Source organism: Chlorocebus sabaeus, chromosome 14 (assembly GCF_047675955.1).
Source record: "Chlorocebus sabaeus isolate Y175 chromosome 14, mChlSab1.0.hap1, whole genome shotgun sequence".
NCBI classification, from domain to species: domain Eukaryota; kingdom Metazoa; phylum Chordata; class Mammalia; order Primates; family Cercopithecidae; genus Chlorocebus; species Chlorocebus sabaeus.
Window position 1 is genome coordinate 53359168 of NC_132917.1, and position 10209 is coordinate 53369376.

Sequence of the window (10209 nt, forward strand, 5' to 3'; positions counted from 1 at the left end):
GCCAACTTATAGCTCAGTCCATAACCCTCCCCCTAGCTTCATAGCCATATGATCAACACTCATTGCATGACCCTTCCGCTAAAATCTGACCCAGTAGTCTCTACCTAGGTTGCACACAGTCTAGGAGACCTACTTCTCTCTCCCTGCTCCATACACAATGTATCACATATCTGTAAAGCTTACTTCCTAAGTGATTTTTGAATTATTTTCTCCCTACCTCCACTGCTACCACCCTAGTCCAAAGCACCACCCAGAGTCCCACAGCAGCCAGGTCTACACACTCACTCTGACTCCCTCCAACATATTCTCCATGATGAGACTAGCATAATCTTTTCAAAGCACAAATCTGGTGATGTAACCTCTTATTTAAAGCTCTCCACTGGTTTTCCCACTCTTGGAACAAAAGCAAATTCTTCAACACATCTATAAGGCTCTGTAGAGTCTAGAATCTTTTAATCTTTTAATTGTAATCCCTACTGCTCCACTCTCCCTTGCTCCATGGGCTCCAGTCACACCAGCTCCTTTCAGTTCCTTAAATGAACCAGGCCCTCACTTGCTGCAGGTGCCATTCACTGTCCCCTGCCCTCAGCCTACTTAGTTATCTCCTGTTCGTTCTTCTGCTGTCGACCTAAAGCCCACCTTCTCGGGGAGGCTTTTCCTGCCCCTCAAGACTATGATCACATAACACCATGTACTTTCCCTCCTGGCCCTTATCACAGTTGTAATTTTAAGTTTATTAGTATGATTAGTTGAATAATGTCAGTCTCCCACTCCAGACTGTAGGGCAGACTGTAACTATTGTGTCATGTATTATATCTTTAGCACCTGGCACTGCCAAAAGCACAATAAATACTTGTAGAATAAATGAGAATAGACAAGGAGTAGCTGAGAGTACATTAATGCAAACTCTGTAGTAAATAACATGCAGTTGGCTAACGAATAATATGGACACTAAAGAGGTGTACGTACTACCCACTCAAGGAAACCACCCATCATACAAACGTGGACTCCTGTGTGCTTCTGGCCTAATTGCCGATTTCTCCTCACTCGTGTGTTTGGGGAATCCATAGACTGGTGGCTTTGGGAGGATACTTCTCCTCAGAACGTTTTCTCTTATTATCTGATCCCAGGTCATCCGCTAATCCAGTTTCTGTCCCTCAGTAGACTGCTCATCCACTAATCCAGGCTCCTCACCTTTTTGTACCAGTTCCTTATGCTTATCAAGGAGAGAGAAGACACCCGTCAGCATGGTAGGCAGGGCTCTTCACAATCTAGCAACCCCTGTTCAGCACCTCCCATCTGCAGTCACTCCCACACCTAAGACATGGTGTTCCAGCCCACTCATCTCTAAGTTCTCCAAACACGCCACACTTGCTGTCCTCCCAGCCTTTGCCCAGGCTGTTACTCTGCCCAGGACATTCTTCCCAATCCCCACTCTCCACCCTTCATACCTCTGCTTGGCTGTCACCTCCTTTTAACAAACTTTGCTGTTATCCAACAAGGCTGAATTAGGTGTTTCTCCTTGGTGGGTCCTCCCTAATCTTCCCTGATCATAGTATGCTTCACACTGAAGTGTCATGGCCTGTGTACTTTTAGGTCTTCCTCATTAGTCCTTGAAAGTAGGGGCTGTGTCTTTTTCAGAGTTACATCCTTGAAGTGTAGCATGATGCTAGAAGCCAATGGGTACCAAATACTTACTGAATGGATAGAGAGAAACCTCGTCTTCTACTTATGCAGCAGTTCAGTGTTCAGCCTGTACTATCATTCAGCAACTCCAGCTATTAATAGTTCTTGTTCTATTTGCTTCTACACAGATTCAGTACCATTGCAGAGATACCGAGATGCATTTCTTCCCTAATACTCATTCTGCAAAATTGCCTACTAGAAAATAACACTTTCTATGTATTACTGAGTACAGGGCACTGTGTAGGTTTCTCTAGGTTCCAACAGGAAGAAAATAACTTCTCCAGAATGAGTACAGTTTAAAACAATTCCCTCCCCACTAGTCCAAAGCCTTGTGCTTTATTATAGAATTTTCCAAGCATGTTACAAGAAACACCACTATCCAGATATTCATTGGTATTATGCACCAAAAAAAGTGGTCCAAAGTAAAATATGTTTGGGAAACACTGGGCTAAACAAACTTGAGTATTTTTACTGGAGGACTTCACAGACTCATTAACAAGTGAATCCACATCATGAATTTCTAAGGAGTATATGGTTCACAGAGTTTCCCAAACATATTAAACCACAGAGCTCCACTCTACCATCGTTTTGTGGATCACATTTGGAGACTAGTCTTCCATGGAACTCACATGGGGAAATGCTGGTTTATGAATTCTTTTTCCATCGCATAATAAATCTTCCCTCATCTACGGTTAGAAACTGATTGTTGCCTTACATGGAGCTATACTGTTCATTAATGTTGCATTCATTCATACATGGATCATATAAAGTGACTACCCATAGTCCCCTGGTTTGTGCAAGAAGGCACACAGCTGACTAGATTCTGTTTGGACACAGCTCTGCCTTTGAGAGGTCTTTTCCACAAGGCAGAATAAGCAAATGCCCACAATGTAATCCACTAGACACAGGGTGCCAAAGAAATAGGCCACGTCCTGCTGCCAAAATAAACTCCAAAAGTATGGAATGTATGTTTCCCATCTACCCCTTCCGGGATACAAAGGTAAATTTTTCTTTTCTGTTTTCATTTTGAACACTGAAATGACCCAGCTGTTTCTAAAGCTTGCCTGGGACCTCCCTGACACACACACCGCACACACAACTTAACTGAAATAAATCTTCCTAGAAAATTCCAAGTCTCTTGCAACCAACAACTTAAAATATATAATTTCTAAAGGATAGCCAGACTATTACCCTCTAATAAATCATTTTCATAAATCCGATATGACTAAAATAAGGGGCAGACATGGAATCCACAGAACATGGGCTTCACAAGGGACCCCAACATGTGATCTAACAGTGACAGCAGAAGAGGAGACTGTTCCACTAAACAGGTCAAAACCCTCTGCTACCCAGGCCAACTTCCCCATGTCTATGCTGGTGTTTACAGTGTATAAGGCCTCTGTACAGGACCTGCAGGACCCTGTATTCTACTAGATTTACAATAATAGTGCTGTATTTCCTGCTACACATCAGTAAGGCTTCAAAACTGACAGCTGGGAAAAGTTAAATCCATTCTGGGTGTTAAATCTCCACTGAATTATCTGCTTCTTACTATTCCTGATAGCATGTGAGCTGATCTAGTCATTCAGTTGTGACCCTAGAAAATGTGTTCAATTTTATGTGCCTCAAAGCTATGTGTAGGCAAGTTTGGCCTGTTCGGCTTTGTGGAAAAGAGAGGGAGGCAGGAACCAAATCCGGCCAACATTTATTGAGTGCTTAATTTTGTCTTGATCAATGTGGGATGAGGAAGGGGTGAAAGGTGGGAAACGTAAAAGGACATGCGGTTCTTCCCATGAGTCACCCCCTCTCTTAGGATGGGGACTGGCCTCTACACAAACAACGCAGACATCAGAGGAGAGCAAAGACAGGAGGGAAGGGCAGGCAAGGCCCTGCAAAGCCAGAAAGAAAGGCAGAGACAGGACAACAGAGGACTGTGATAACAAATGTGCCACTCAATATCAGTGAAGAAATGACCTTATCCTTGAGGCTGCTCCTTCAAGGCAAACTTTATATTCAGCCACTTTGTTCTAGGCAGATGCTTGCTTGCACATTCTAAATAACAATAAACTTCCAATGCTTCTTTTGACCCTTAACTTTTAAAATTGCTGGTGTCGACACCGAGGGGCTATCAGTGAACCACAGTATTTGTATGTCTTGTCTACATCTGGAACCAAATAGTTTCAAAAAAATGGAGGATTACTCACCCCATCCCTGCCAGCTCCTGGGTAACCAAACCCCTCCGACTTACTTTCAAGTTATCCTCAAGAATAATGATAGATGGGCTAAGAGAGACGCTGAAGGTAAACAAGTCTCCTGTAGTCTTTTTGGCTGATTCCTTCAACAATATTCATGTTAGCAGACAGAAAGATGAACAAGACATTCTCAATGAGCTCCCAGTCTAACAGGGGAAGAGGACGCACAAACAGACCATCAAAATAAGAGAGTAACAATGGCCAGCATCAAGTGTTGCCATGTGCTGGCCTACATATATAACCTGTTTTATCACCAGATTTTCATCATTCCCATTTTATAAACGAGAAAACTTAGGCAAGGATGGGAAACTGCTGGAATTCAAACCAAGGAAGTCTCCAGAGGCACGCTTCTACATGGCCACCTTGCACTCCAATCCCACACTCCTCACTTCTGCATGCACCTTCTGCCACCTCCTTCCAGCAAATCTCCCAGAATTGCATATACCTTTTTCCTTTTCTTTGCCCCTGACTGCCATATACCCACCCAGATGGCTATAAGAGGGAACAGTGAGGTTGTAGTATGTGACTGGGTTTGGTGCTGTGGATACAACACAGCTGCTTGTCTTCTTCACTTTTTTTAAAACTCAAACCTTGGACCGTGGCCAGTGCAAACCATGCCTGACTCAGTAGAGCCAGAAATACAAGAACAAATAGAGTGAAAACCTTTAGATGTAGCTGTAAACCATTTATCAAGAGTGAGAGGAGGAACATGTCAGTTAATAATATCAAGACCTTGAATTCACTTACGTTTTTCCCCAAAGTATCGACAAATGCCATATATAAATATACTCACTCTGGTCTTCAAAAATAGAAGGGAGCTTTGGCTTTCACTTCTGAATGAAGGGATTCTAAGACTATTTTAATGTTTATCTGGGTACACTGATAGTCTAATTAAAACTACTATTTACCTGGGTGTATGACTTTCTACTTTCCCAAAAATCCTAACACACATTTCATTTCACCCCCACAAAAATCTCATGAGGCAGATTTTACCACATTTCATAGCTAAGGAAGCTGAAGTTTAGAGATATTTTAAGACAAAAAAAATCCCAAGTACTTAAATATGCTTTTTCTACAAAACACGATTCTATAAAACATAATTTTTCTACAAAACAGTTACCTTGATTTGGAAAACTATTAGAGTTTACAGGCCAACACTGAGAGAAACCATGTTTTTGGAACTCTGTTTAAAGAAATGAAACAACCACACATCTTCTCAACTTAAGTAGCTTTTAAAACTGCCTAATGCAATCACTCCAGTGGGCTTCCTAACCTCACATTTTAGCCCGGTTCACAGTGGGCTTCCCGGTGTTGAAAAGAAACACTGCATCTTAACTTCTGCACAATTGTGACCTGACACTTGACTGGTTATACTATTTCTACTTGCAGCTGCAAATGTTTGGGTTTAAAGTAAAACAAACCACTTGATATACTGAAGAGTTTAAATTCTCCAACTGCTAAAGCTAAGAGCTTATCCACCTAGACCTGGGGCCTACCAATTCTCACAGTTGAAAACATTTGAGGAAAAACCCTCTCTTGAGAGGGGGAAAAAAACAAAAAAACTTCATGATTCAACTATAAAGCTCGGTGGTCACTAAATGCACTGAGGCCTTCCATGACAGTTTCACACCTAAATAGTGTAGAGTAAAGGAGGAGAGGGAAGGCCTATTTAATTCGTAGCTCTTCCTCCCAGCAGAGCCACATCACATGGCAAAAGCTGCGTGGACTTTGAAATCTAACATAACTCCCCTGCTTAACAACCTTTCAGCCTCCTCAACTATTAAATATTATAAGAAAAACAACACCCACCAAAGAAGTTGTTGGGAGTCACCATCTCCTAGAGCCGCCATAACAAGGTACCACAAACTGGGTGACTTAAACAACAGATTTATTGTCTCACAGCTCTGGAGGCTGAAAGTCTGAGATTCAGGTGTGGATAGATTGGTTATTCCTGTGGGCTGTTCGAGGAGGCTCTGTTCCGGGTCTTTCTCTTTGGTTTGTAAATGTCTGTCTTCATGTTCACATGGTGTTCTTCTTGTGTGTGTGTGATGGAGTCTCACTCTGTCACCCAGGCTGGAGTGCAGTGGTGCAATCTCGGCTCACTGCAACCTCTGCTTCCTAGGTTCAAGTGATTCTCCTGCTTCAGCCTCCCAAGTAGCTGGGACTACAGATTCGTGCCACCACGCCCAGCTAATTCTTATAGTTTTAGTAGACACAGGGTTTCACCATGTTGGCTAGGCTGGTCTTGAACTCCTGACCTCGTGATCCATCCGCCTCAGCCACTCAAAGTGCTGGGATTACAGACGTGAGCCACTGCGCCCGGCCCACATGGTGTTCTTTCTGTAAGCTCGTGTGTATCTAAATCTCCCCTTTTTATAAGGACACCAGTCACACTGGATTAGAGTCCATCCAATGACCTCTTTTTAACTTGACTTAACTCTTAACCTCATGAAGACTCTATCTCCAAATAAAATCACATTCCAAGGTACTGGGGTGAGGATGTCAACATATGAATTGAGACTGGGAAAATGGGAGACTGAGAGAAACATACTTCAACCCATGAAATCGGGAGATTTTTTAAAGCCCCTGGCAAAATAGACATTCAAAAATTGGCTCTCTTCTTTCCAGCCTGGCACTGTCACTGCCCGCCATATGACTTTGGGTAAGGTACCTACCTCTCTGAAGCATAAGGTCCATACCTATAAAAGGAAGAGGCTGGAATTATGGATTCTAAAGGCCTCCTAACTAATGCTGTCTGCTTCTTCACCCTGTTGATGCCTTTTCTTTTGGAACACATATGTTTTGCATTTTAGAATTATCAGAACAGTCTTCTATCAGAACAGGCTGGGTTTTTCTTCTGTCTTCCTTCCATGTTTCTATTTTTTTCAACAAGCATCTCTACCAAATAGCTCTGAAAGAATTTTTAATGACATCATAGCATAGCTGTACTTTATACACATTAAAGGAAAAGATGGACCTCATCAGCTGAGTTGATTCCCTACCTCCCCCACTTCAATTCTTGGGGTAAGAAAAAGCAGTCTCAAGGGTTTTTAGACATGCTTACCAAATCCAAAATATCCAATCCAATCCGGGGAAGCAGGCTAAAATTACACTTCACCTTCCCTGGAAGTTGGGTAAGGAAGCACGTAATGTTCCATGGAAAGTAAACCACGAGAAGAATAATACCATTTTAAGATATAAAGGAGATTCAGGGCTCATCTGTGATCCTCATTTTTCAAAAGAGGATTTTAGAGTCCAAAGGAATGCAGTTTTTTGCCTGATCGGTCAATGAATCCAGCAGAGTCAGAAGTGATACCTAGTAATACAGTGATCTCTCTTTGATTTAAAAGGGGAAAGTGTACCCTGTCTCGTGGTGATTTTTACTGTAATAGAAACAGCATCAGACATGATCTCTAGAACTGTAATTGTGCCAATGTGATTGTGGGATTACAGGTGACACTGGGCACATTGCTACATTTTTTTGCATCTCATTTTCCATGTAGCCAAAGAGGTTATAATAATACTGACCTCCTCTTGGGACTATTAGAGGAATCAAAAGTATAATAAAATGTGTCAAAGAACTTTCAAAGCATAAAGCCTTTTACAAATATAAAATACTTTCTTTATTAGCTATGCACATACCTACCGTTTGCCAGTTAAATGAGGTCAGGCTGGCTCCCCACGGGCTTCTGCCCCACTTTAAATGGAAATTAAAACATACCCTGCCGGTGGGTTCACACTCCAATCACCTACACCGGCTTCTTTTGAACATCATTAAGCAGAAAACCTGAAACGTATCATTCTTTCTTTTGAACCTCCTGCTCATCACCTGACCATCCAGAATAGCACCTCAGGAAAAAAAAGGTTTAAAACGTGAACAAAATCTTCCAAAACCCAAGGTAATTTTAACAGAAGCCAGGGAAGACTTGATATATATACCCTCTCCTCTCTCTTGAAACTTAAATGGCAAGTGCGCATCTGCGCATGCTGAAAAGAAGACTTTGCTTTGAAATATTCCCCAGGGACTACTAATGTGTTCCTACAAAACAACATGGCATGTTTCAGAACATGCCATGATCTGAAAACATTTACAGCTGACTTGAGGAGAGCAATTCTTGTTGTTGAGACAGCAGTGGTGTAGTAGAAAAAGCAGGGGCCTGGGAGCTAATTATCTTAGTGCTAGGCCTTGACTTTGCCTTTTTCTCAGACCACTTACTTATTTTGAGCCCCCCGAAGTCAAGTAATGTAGCGCTGCCACAATATCATTGCAAGAATTAAACTGCATACACCCAAACTCAGCAAAGGATTAAATTGCACACACCTAAACTCAGTGGACTTCAGACATTCACTGATTTAGATTTAGATTGGACCTAAGCAGTCTTGAGTTTTTAAAAGAACCCCAGAAAATTCTCATGCAGATTTTAAAAATAAAAATTAAAACAAAAAAACACTGCCAAAGAAACTGGCCATGCCTCATCAGCCTCAGATGGCGAGGAATGGGAGGGAGCCAGGGAACAGAGACCAAGTCCCAGCAGCCTACCAGCATCCCACCTCACTGTCTCCTCAGGCTCTCTCAAGCCCCTCAATTCTAGAGAGGGCCACCTTTACACATACAGCTTTCTCTTCACTCTGGGTAACCACTCAGCACCATGCATATCTTGGCTCTTGTCCACTTAGAATTGACCAGCAGATGTTAAAACTCAAGCTGCATCAAACACTTCCTTTAACACAATAGTATTCTCCCTGCCAAGCTTTCTTATCCTCCCTCACAACCCCCAGGTTCCCAAGACACACATGAAAAAGAACCCCCATCCCCAGGCCTAACTTTGGACTATTTATCTTCATGCAAACACACCCAGAACTTTCCCAACTCTAAATCTTCCCATCCAGTTCTCTCTACCAGCAAGCCTTTACCATCCATCAAAACCCTACCCGTCCTTGAAGGTCCAGATTCAATGAAGCCCTCTAAGAAGGGCTTTCCCCCAATGGAAAAAGTCTTCCCTCCTTTCTTTCACTTGACCTTAAGATCGGGGACTACCTTTTTTAATCTTTGTGCCTTTGGGGCAACTAGCACAGTGATATGCACATGAGAGTTGCTTAATAAAGATTCGCTCAGTTTGCAAATTATGAGACACATTAAAACAAGAAAAGTCTCATTGCAATGGGAGGCAGCTATAGAGGAAGAGAGAAAAAAAGCTAAATAAGAAAAAAAGAGGGTGCCACCCCCATTCTCCCAATTATAGTCAGCGATTATCTCAATTACGTCTAGTAGATTGTGTACAATGAGGATTCACTCATTTCAAAAACTAAAATTTCATCTCCAAATCATATTGACTAAATTAAGCCACATGAGGCATAAAAATAACTTGTGTACAAAGCTCATTGTCCGACTCCATGCAACTGATATTAAGCAGGAGTTTAACCATCAGATGATGTTTATGAGTCAACATGTCTAAGTCAACACTGTAAATGTGCACAATTTTTAATCCATATGTTTACCTAATTCTCATAGTCACACTGATAGTTACATACTAAGTACATCAGGACCCCAGGAAATAGCCTATGGTTGTGCTGGACCTCTACTAAGGATGGCATCAGTTTCAAGAGGACAATAGGGATGGCACCAGTTTCAAGAGGACAAATAGGAGACCCAGAGCCGGCAAACAAGGCATAGGGTTTATTGAGGGAAACTTACATATGGGAACAGCCCAGAGGTGGTAGGCTGGACAGGAGAACTGCCACTCTGCAGAAAACATGCCAATTATGTAGCATTTTTACTTAACACCCTCCCTAACAACCTCCACCTGGCAATTTTCATTTACCCAAAAACAAAAGGCCTCAATCCCCTATACAGCCCGCATTCCACAGGACTGCCCAAAGGTTTAGGCGTTCCTCATCAATAAAGAATGACCTTCTGGGTTGGCCACTCCTGGATTCCTTAGCTCAGAACTCTAAACACACATTCCAGTGTGTCTGCCATACAGGGTCATTCTCAGCGTAGGCTTAAGTTATATAACGAATTGGCGTAGGCCATGACCTTCAGTTAAACCACTGCTGTCAGGGGCATCTACCACACATCCACCTCAAACTGAACTGCCAAGTGAAAAAGGTCAATCTATTCATTAATTCAGCAAATCTGCATTTAGCACCTACCATGTACCAGCATAATCATGAATCATTGCAGGAGTGGGGCCGCCATCTAAGAGAAGCATCCTGATCGTGACCAAGGTGTTCAAGGTCATGGCCTACGTCAATTCAGTACATACAACCA